The sequence below is a fragment of the Triticum aestivum genome, chromosome 2B, assembly GCF_018294505.1.
Source record: "Triticum aestivum cultivar Chinese Spring chromosome 2B, IWGSC CS RefSeq v2.1, whole genome shotgun sequence".
Classification (NCBI taxonomy): domain Eukaryota; kingdom Viridiplantae; phylum Streptophyta; class Magnoliopsida; order Poales; family Poaceae; genus Triticum; species Triticum aestivum.
In genome coordinates this window covers 516,309,417-516,319,043 of record NC_057798.1, presented here as the reverse complement: position 1 = coordinate 516,319,043, position 9,627 = coordinate 516,309,417, and positions in this window count along the sequence as shown.

Below are 9,627 nucleotides of genomic sequence, written 5' to 3'. Positions count from 1 at the left end.
CAGCGCCGGTAGTGGATTCCCTCCCTCACCGATGGTGATAGCGTTAAGCCTCCTTCCCTTCCCGACGGATGGATCCTGCCGGCTCTTTGAGCAGCAGTAAGGGGAGAGGCCAACGAAGTCTTGTTTAGATCTGGAGAGGACGAGAGAGTGTGAAGAGAGCTACTACAAGCGTTGAGGATCCAGCAGGAGAGGGCGAGAGAGTGTGAAGAGAGCAACTACAAGCGTTGAGGCTCCAGCATGTATATATATATTAGAGAGAGTGTGTGAAGCGTGCAAACCCTAGAAAAATATTTTGACCAGTCAAAGAATCCTCCTGGCAAAAATTATGCTCAAGTGTAGTTATCGGACCCGAGACCTCAAGTTTGATGAGCGAACAGGCTAACCAGCTACACAACCCTCCCGTTATGTTCAACGAGAGGAAAATAACCTTTTATACATTCCTGCATTCGTGTGACAGGCATGTCGTGTTTGTGTGTGTGTGTGTGTGTGTGTGTGTGGGAGTCATTAGGATTTCAATCATAATCGTGTCATGTGGCTTTGGTGGTAAGACTATCCACAGTGGTGCAGAAATAATGCAGCCTTAGTCACCTTACCTCTCTCCACGTAGTACGTTGGGTCCCACCAGTCAGAGGGTGAAACAAAAAAATTAATAAGAAAAAATTAAAGCGCCAGCGGTGTATCTTACTACCTCACACATCTCGCTACTGCTCGGGAACACTGTCCAATTGATCCCTCTATTCGCTCACGTACTATTTTAAGTGAATCCTTATTATAACATGCACACAAATTTTGGGCACTTGTATTCGACTTAAGTCAGTGTGCCACTGTATCTCGTATACTTACTACTCCCTCCGTCTAGGTGTAATAAGTCACGTTAGAAGGTGCAATGGGACCAAGGTGCGTGTGTATGCGTGTGTGTGTTTAACAGCATGTGTGTGTTAGAGAGTGCGACAGATCGACCTACTCCTACAGAGATATGGTGTGTAGTGTACGATTTTAGCCGCGAGAGTCGGTGCATCCTCTCGTTTCCGGGCGTGTCCGGTAGGGACATGCCAAGAGCCGCCACGCCCGCTCCTGACCAGCCTGGCCCACCCAAAGCCCCTCCACCGCCCGCGCGCGTTTCCTGCCCGAAACGGTCAGCGCCGCTCCAAAGAATCGGTGCCGCATTCATGCCCAGGCAGAGCGGACGCGACCTCTCACTCGTGCAAGAGTGATGGTTGCTTCGTCCGTCCAACTTACTGTTGGGTCTATGTGATTTGACGGCTCATTGGTCTTTATTACTAAGGTGGTAGGACTGCTGGATGTCCCACGCTTTCGGTGAAAGGAGGTAGTAGATTACAATTTTCTCCATTCTTACAGCGGAGGAGTGCAAGAGCAGTGAAAACACGCAGGCTCAGTGATTACATGGCCCACCTCACACTATCACCGTGCGACACCTAACTCTTTACATAGTACTCCCTCCGTTCCTAAATATTACTAGATGAGTCCCCGCTCGTTGCCGCGGAACAACGGTATATCTCTCTGCGCAAAATTATCGATTTCATAGAACTAAAACAAATCTATAGCCGCATGACAAATGTGGTAGCCAAACTAAATAAACTCCCATCATCATTTAGATCATCCCACATAAGGAAAAAAGATCAGCCAACTCCTACTGCATAATGGGATTATATTTTTCTTTTTGACATGTTAATGGGACTTAAAAGCTCACTTACATGCATGCTATCGGTGCATGCTTGCATGCAGACATGTTGATGTGATTTAAAACCCACTCACATGCATGTGCCACGGTATTTCTGCATGCTTGCATGTGGCTTAGTGCTGAGCCTCTTAACGTCTAGATCAGACGGCTATTATGACTGATTTACTTCATCTAACGGTTACGTAAATTTTGATGATGTGGCTCAAGGAGAGGATAGAGAATTCCTAGTACTAGGGGCTAGCTATTACTAGTAGATAAGTCTTTGTAGAGATTCCACTAGGTGAACTACATACGGAACAAAATGAACGAATCTACACTTAAAATGTATCTATATACATCCGCATGTGGTTAATGGTGAAATCTCTACAAAGACTTATATTTAGGAACGGAGGAAGTACTAGTATAGTACTAGTACGTACTGTAATTTATCAGCGAGATAAATTTGTACAATGCTATGAAGCTTCCACCTCCTGTTACATGTATCTTGCGTCCAAGGTTGCCCGTTGCAACATTTCATCAAATACAAAGGAGACTAACATGCATGCTATTGCATCTCAATGATTGACAGATCATAGCAAATATGTACTCCCTCCGTTCCAAAATAAGTGTCTCAACTTTGTGCAAACTTTAGTACAAAGTTGTACTACTACTAAAGTTGACACTTATTTTGGAATAGAGGCACCTAAAGAAAAAAACGATCCATGCAGTCCCTAGCCCTTGAACCGTGAACCCTGACCAGGCTTCAATTTGCTAGCAACGTTCGAGCTTCCTAATAAATGAAGTTTGCAACCTTTTGACCATCGGATCATTTTGTGCAGTTTCACCAAAATCGAGATGAGCATCCCTGTGCAAAGAAATTGAAGAAGCATGATTAGAATAAGATTACTAGGACTAGTTGATGAGACATAAACTCATCACAAATATAGTACGTAGAAGCCAGTAGAGGTATCAGGTATGTGCGGGGCAAAGAAGTAGAGAAATATCCACGGGGAGTGATGTGGGCAGCTGGAGCAGTGGTGCAAGCCGGCTGTAAAGGGAGTTGTACCTAAGGGACGTAGCTCGACCTTGAGGAGGGCGGCAGGAGGCGGCAACTGCCCACGTCGCGGCAGTGAGCAAGGGATGAAGGCAACCTCACCGGCTTTGTGAGAGAGAACGGCGGGGACCCCTGATCGGGACGTGCCGACAGTGGGTTTCTGCCGTCGGCGACGGACACCGCATCTACACTAAGCATCCACCCCTTCCCCAAGCGGACGTGATCCGCCGGGATGTTAGAGATGTGGCCACAGTCGTTATGTGCGAGAGAGTGTGAAGAGAGCAACCCCAGCAAGCAACCGTGTAGGCTGGCCCGTTCTGACTATGTATATAGTGGAGCGGTTTCCTTTTCTCTCCATATGAACCTATCATATTGCGTACGTGCCACTGAAGAAAAAAAATTTATAAATAACGTGGCACCTACTACTCGTTCTCCTATAACCTTGCGCTTGGCATCTCCAAAATATTAACCTTGCGATTGGCTCTTCGCCTCTTTGGGAAGTCGAGCAATAATGGTAGTGCAGTATATATCGTTCTAGCTATATGAGATCGAATGAATTGTTGCACGTCCACCACGTGGGCGAGGGTCGAGGGGTGAGGAAGAGTGCTACTACATACAGAGCAAAATGAGTGAATGTACACTCTAAAATACGTCTATATACATCAGTGTTTGGAGTATGTACTAGTAGTTCATATTGAAATCTACTAAGGACATATATTTTCCAAACAATATGATATAATCTCTATAACCAAGGTAGTAGGGACGAGTAGTAAACGGAGGGAGTGGTAAATTTTTCTCCTCGTCCTGCGAGCCACCACGCGCATGGGCGAGGGAGGAGCAAGCTTCACCTCATCCTGCGAGCCACCACGCCCGTGGGCAGGGGAGACAGCGTACTAAGCAAGCTTCTCCTTGTTCTGCGAGTTGATGGGACACATCAAAAGTACTCCAGTGTATAGAGCCTTGCCTCTAAGGTAGGCCCCACATGGTTTGCCTCTTTTTTTAATTTAACATAATGCGTCAAGTCGCAATTTGTTTGTTCACCCGTGGTAGACGATCCTCCCTCCACCAAGTGGATAACCAGTACACGTGCCAAATTACCATGTGGGCTGCCTTTTTCGTACAAAAATGAGCTCCACCGTGTACCCGCGCGGGTGTGGTTGGGAAAGAGACGGGAGTACGTGCGCCGTGCATGCACCTCTTCTCTTCGTGCATGTCCCCCACCTACGTGGGTGTGTGTGAGAGATACAAACCGCGTTCGTGAGTGTTTTTTGTTTTGTGGTGGGGGTGGGGGTGGGGTGGGGGTTGATTTCGTGAATTATTTGTGGGAATATGTGGCGATGACATCTCAAACAAAATTTTGCATGCAATGTGTGTGAAATGGAGTCCTATCCATATCATACATAGAGGGTCGGGCAATCCACGAGAAGAGAGGGAGGGGTCATAGCTATCGATAGAGTCGAAGAGAGGATCAAGTAGGGGTGGGTGCGAGATCGATGAAGAGAGCCATCGAAATTGCGTGTGTGTGTGTGTGCAAGTCAAAGATATAGGGCGATTGGCCTACCGGAACGTTAGAGGGCACATGTCAAGTTTGTGTGTGGCAGGGAGACATGACTAGAGCGCTTGATGTATCGGTGTGTGTGGGGGGTAGGGGGTGGGGGAAGGGTAGGCAGAGGCCTAACTATAGAGGTAGAACGACTCGTATATGTGTTGAGAAGGAGAGACCCAGCTATGTCATGAGGGAGATCGGTCGACATCCATACATAACTGAAGGACGGGAAATATGATGGGACAGAGAGAGAGAGGAGAGAGAGAGGGAGGGAGAGGGAGGGAGAGGGGTAGAGTGCTGGATGGGTGATGGAGTTGCTTCTCGGATATGTTGGGAGAGGCCTACTAGACAAACTGAGGGTGGAACTGCAATGTTATCAATAAGAGTGGGGATGTGTTTCTATGTGTGCCTGTGCGTGATAGATCTGTCGGGACGCATCCATGGATGATGAAGGGGAACCATGTGTTTGGTAAGCAAACCTAACTAGATCGGTAGATCAATTGTTGTTTGTCGGAGGAAGGGAGAGACACAACTAATGAGGTAGATCGATCGATGTGTGGGTAAAAACGAGTTATAAGGACCTAGCTGGCTATGTGTATAGCGAGAGATTGGTCGGTGTACGTCCATTTGTTAGAGGCAAATAAGGCCCAGTGAGACGGATAGACAGAGAGAATGGAGCTAGGAGGTGGTGCGAGAGGCCCAACTACTAGCTGGATAGGGGGAGGAGTGTGCGGTTGTGAGATTGATTAAAAGAGGGGTGAGAGTTTACACGTGTGTCTGACCATATGAGAGACACGAGGCAAGGACACATAAAGGAGGAGATTGAAGTTGTGTGTGTATGTTGTAGGCAGGCATCGCTGGAGAGGTTTATCGATCGGTGTGTATCGGAAAGGAGTTGCGGAGACTCTGGGAGAACGACCTAAAGGAAAAAATGAATGTGCCAGTGGATAGAATGCCGAGGGAGGGGGAGGGCGAGGAGGGCATGTGCATGCATGAGAGAAAGTTAGTGGTATCTACAAAGGTTAGAGGACTGTGTGGGTGTAAGAGACTAACAAAGATCATAATTTGATATGAAAGCGGATTCATATATTTGAATAGGAGATCATAGTGTTTTAAACATTGCATGCATGAATATAGTGGTGATACACGTGTTGTGCACATGTTATACCATAATGTGATAATGCATGGCGTTTGCAACTCACGGCTAAATGTCGAACAATCTAAACCATACTATACATCAAACAATCTCACATTTTATTTAAATTTGTGATAATGTGCGGCGTTTGCAGCTTACAACTAAATATCGAGCAATCTAAACAATACTATATATCAAACATTCTCACATTTTATTTGAATTTGTGGTAATGTGTGGTGTTTGCAACTCACATCTAAATACTTGTAGGCGTAGGGGGCGGGGCACCATACATAATGTGATAAACACATTATACATATGAGACATGGTTTAGATTATGAAGATATAGCTAGAGCTAGAAATGTAATGTGATTTGAAATCAAAATAAAGTGGATTCAAAAAATCTAGTTCGAGTTCATATAGTACACATAGTTCATATGTAACTCGATACTGATCATGCGGTGTGCTATGAAGATAATACACAAACGATGGTTTAACTTGACAATAATTATGATTGTAGATCTTATTAAAACAGAGAAACGAATTCAAATGCTTTGACTTCACAACAAGCATTACTGTAGATCTTATTCAAATTTAGTTCATATTGAAGCGGTAGTATATACGTTTGGAATGCACTAAAACGTTCATTTGAGTAGTAGGTTGCATGCATTATACACGTAGCGAAAAATTTTAATTGAACATAACATGAATTCAAAGTTTTGAATGACATTTGTAGTGCGCATTTATTTGGTACAGTACACGTTAGGCTTGTTCGGAAATTTCAACCCGCGCCTTGTTAGCCCGAAATATTTAAGATATATCTTTGTCTCGTTGTGCTCCGACAACTCCCTCCATCTCAACCCGCGCCTTGCTATTCCGAAATTACAACGCGCGCGAAAACTCCCACCTCCTGTGAAATCCCGACACGCGAAATGCCCGTGGTACCCCTGAACCGAAAGAACTGCCCCAAATCGGTGGGGGGTACTTTCGTAACTTACCCCACATTTCGGACAAGCGCGTCTCTAAGCCATGGTTCCCCACTACCATCCCATCCGCCCACCCATTCATACACCGAGGCCGCGAAAACCCGCGACGAAACCCCACACCCTGCTCCGTCCGCCACCCAGCCGGAGCTTCTTACCCGACGACGTCGTCCACAGCAACACCTCGACGTCCCTCATCCACCGTACCGGATGAGGATCCATCGTCGATCTCATCGTCCCGCCGGTTCAGCCACCCCGTCCTCCACCTCCAAGGAGCTGCCCCAACGTTCCCCTCGTCTTTCGCGCCACCTCCATTCCCACACTGCCGTCTTCACCTGCACCACCGGAAGAGCATCATCATCACCGTTTCCTCGGATGAGGTTGCGGCCTAATCGGCGCCACCTAATCGCCACATTTTCTTCTTGATTCAATCTCATGGTGCTGCCGGCGCTTGGTCTCGAGCCGACACCGCGCGGCTCCATCCACGGCGGTGTCGCCGGCCACTTCCTCCACGGCGTCGCTCCCTCGGTAGCGACGTCCACATCAGTAGGAGTTGCTGCTGCTTTAGCTCTCGCTCGCACTGCTGCTCTGCTCTTGCTCTCGGTCCCCTGCCTAGTCTGCTCTTGCTATTGCTCTTGCTCGCGCTGCTGCTCTCGCTCTTGCTCTTGCTTGCGATGCTGCTCCGATTTGGCTACACTTCAGTCGACTGAATCGACTTTTGGGTCAGTCGATTTCCAAGGGGTGGGCTCTCCGGGGTGAAGGAAGAACCAACCGCAGCGGGGAGGGGGGCTCGCCGGAGAGGTACCCCACTATCTATCTTAGGGTTCAGGATGGGGGCGGTGGTCGCCGGCGGTGGCGGGGCGTTGGCGGGACGGTGGCGTGGGGATCGCCGGAGAAAATGCTCGGCATGGGGGGGGGCTAGAGGGATGGCCAGGGCGGCGGCGGACTGGCGGTGGGGAGTGTTTTCGGGGCGGGCGGGGCGGCGCACCGCCGGCCGCGGGCGGCGGGGGGCTGCTGTTTGGCCGGTGGTGGCTGGTGGCTCAGGGGGTGGAGGTTGAAGATGAACCGCAGGCCCTTGATTTTTTATCCAACGGCTGCAAAATCGACTGACCAGAGATGAAATAGTCAGTCGACCGACGTGTAGCCTCACCTTGCTAGTGCGTTCAGTTTCGACAGCAAAATTCAGTTTCGACAACAAAATTCAGTTTCGACAGTTAGGTTCAGTTTCGACAGTTAAGTTCAGTTTCGACAGTTAAGTTCAGAGATGAGCAGCTGATGTATTTTACATCTAGCACTTTGTGGTTATGTATTTTACGTCATGTATTGGAGATGCTACTAGAATTCCACTCAGGTTAACGTTGTTCGTTGTCTCCCTTGTCCTGCTTCAGCCTCGGTGTCGTACAACTCACCGGAGCTGCTCCAACAACGAAACCCTCCATCACAGCGGAGCAGTACCTCGGGCTCCATCTCCGTACGCCTAATATCTTCTTCCCCTCCTCCGACAGCAAAGTCAGTCGGAGCATCCTCACCGGCCAACCCAATCACGCTGAGATCGACATGGCTTCGCCAAAGAGGTTGTACACTTGTTGCATCTCTTTTTTACTCTACATGTTATATATATTGTCCACTGAGCACACGGATTTGTTCCTTTAGTGTCTCCTTGAAAGAAACAACGTAGGAATTTTAATTTTCACTTGTCCTCCTTTTCAAATTCCTATTCATGAAGCACAAGACTAAGAGATAGTAGCATAATAGCATTATAACCATACATTTTCTTGTGGTTTGACTTAATCTCACCATGCTTCTTTGCATCCTGTGATCTTCCAATTGTTGTGAATCAAACACCCAGATTGGTAGAAATCCTGTGTTTTTAAATTCTCTGTTTTGCATGTGCATTCCTATCCTATTCTTGTCTATTTCCTATCCCTGCATTGTTGGAATCCTCCAATTCAAACGAGCCCTTACAGAATTACTTCTCTTACATATAGTTGTCAAAGAAAACCTTGCGTGGTTTGTCCCGGTCCTGCTGCGCCGTCCTCCACCCCAGCTCAGCTGCTCCAACGACAGAAGGGTCTAGCAGAGCAGGGATCCGGCCTCCAGACTATCTTTCGCCGCCTCAGATCTTCTCCCCCGTCGCTGGCAGCCATGAAAACTGCATTACCATCATCAACCGAGCATATGACCTCGAGGACTACACGGGTCCGCAAGAGAGGTCGCACTCTTTCGTGTCTGCTTACGTTATGCATCGCTTAATGTTACATGCTACTTTATCGTCCTGTTCACCGATTAGACTCTGAGTCAGCTCCAAACTAATGGTCAAACTTGAGTTTTTAAATGGTTGTGGGATACATATCGGGGCCGCTATCAATAGTATCTATCTACTATCTAGTTAATCTCCGGTGTCTACTATGAGTTTCATGTTGGGTGGGAAACAAACAGTAAAGAAGCCATTATCTGTATTTATTAACTGAAGCCATTATATGCCTGCTATTATTGGTTTTGGGTCTATCCACAGGTTGCTACCATCACTCTGGATTTCTGCATGCACTCCTTACATAATCTCACTATGTTTTATTCCTATGCATGACAGTTATTGTAAACAATGGAACTGAACATGTAGAGCAAAAGAGACGAGCCATGTGTGGCAATATAATTTCATGTAGACGTCGCTCCATGGTAGGCGCAAAGGCAGCCCCCCTCCACGCATTTCAGATTGTAATCGAGAGGAAGATATCTGTTCTGAGGGGGATTCAGAAGGAGAAGATAACTCCTATTTACCCCATGAGGTCTTCGCTCTAACTTGGCATGCTGATGTTGGTTATATCATGCATATGGTGTCTTGCATTGCTTACTTTATACATCAAATATGCCATCTGCTTAGTTTAGACATCCTTTGTGCGAATGCCATCTGTTTAGTTTATTCATCGTTTATGTGAATTATGCAATGCCACCTTGTTTAGCCAGGCATCATATATGTGAATTTTGCAGTGGCATCCTGCTTAGCCAGTCATCTTATATGTAAATTATATCAGGCCATCTTTTTTTTCGTTACATATTACATTCATCAACAATGTTAGTACATTCAACTGCTCTTCGTGTGCATCAGCCATTTGACACGGTGATGGCAAATTCTGGAGTGAAAACAAGGTCTTGTGAACAGACTATGCTATCTGACGAAGCGCATGTCTCGCTGGTTACGGATAGCTCCTCAGAGGAGGATTCAGAGACAGA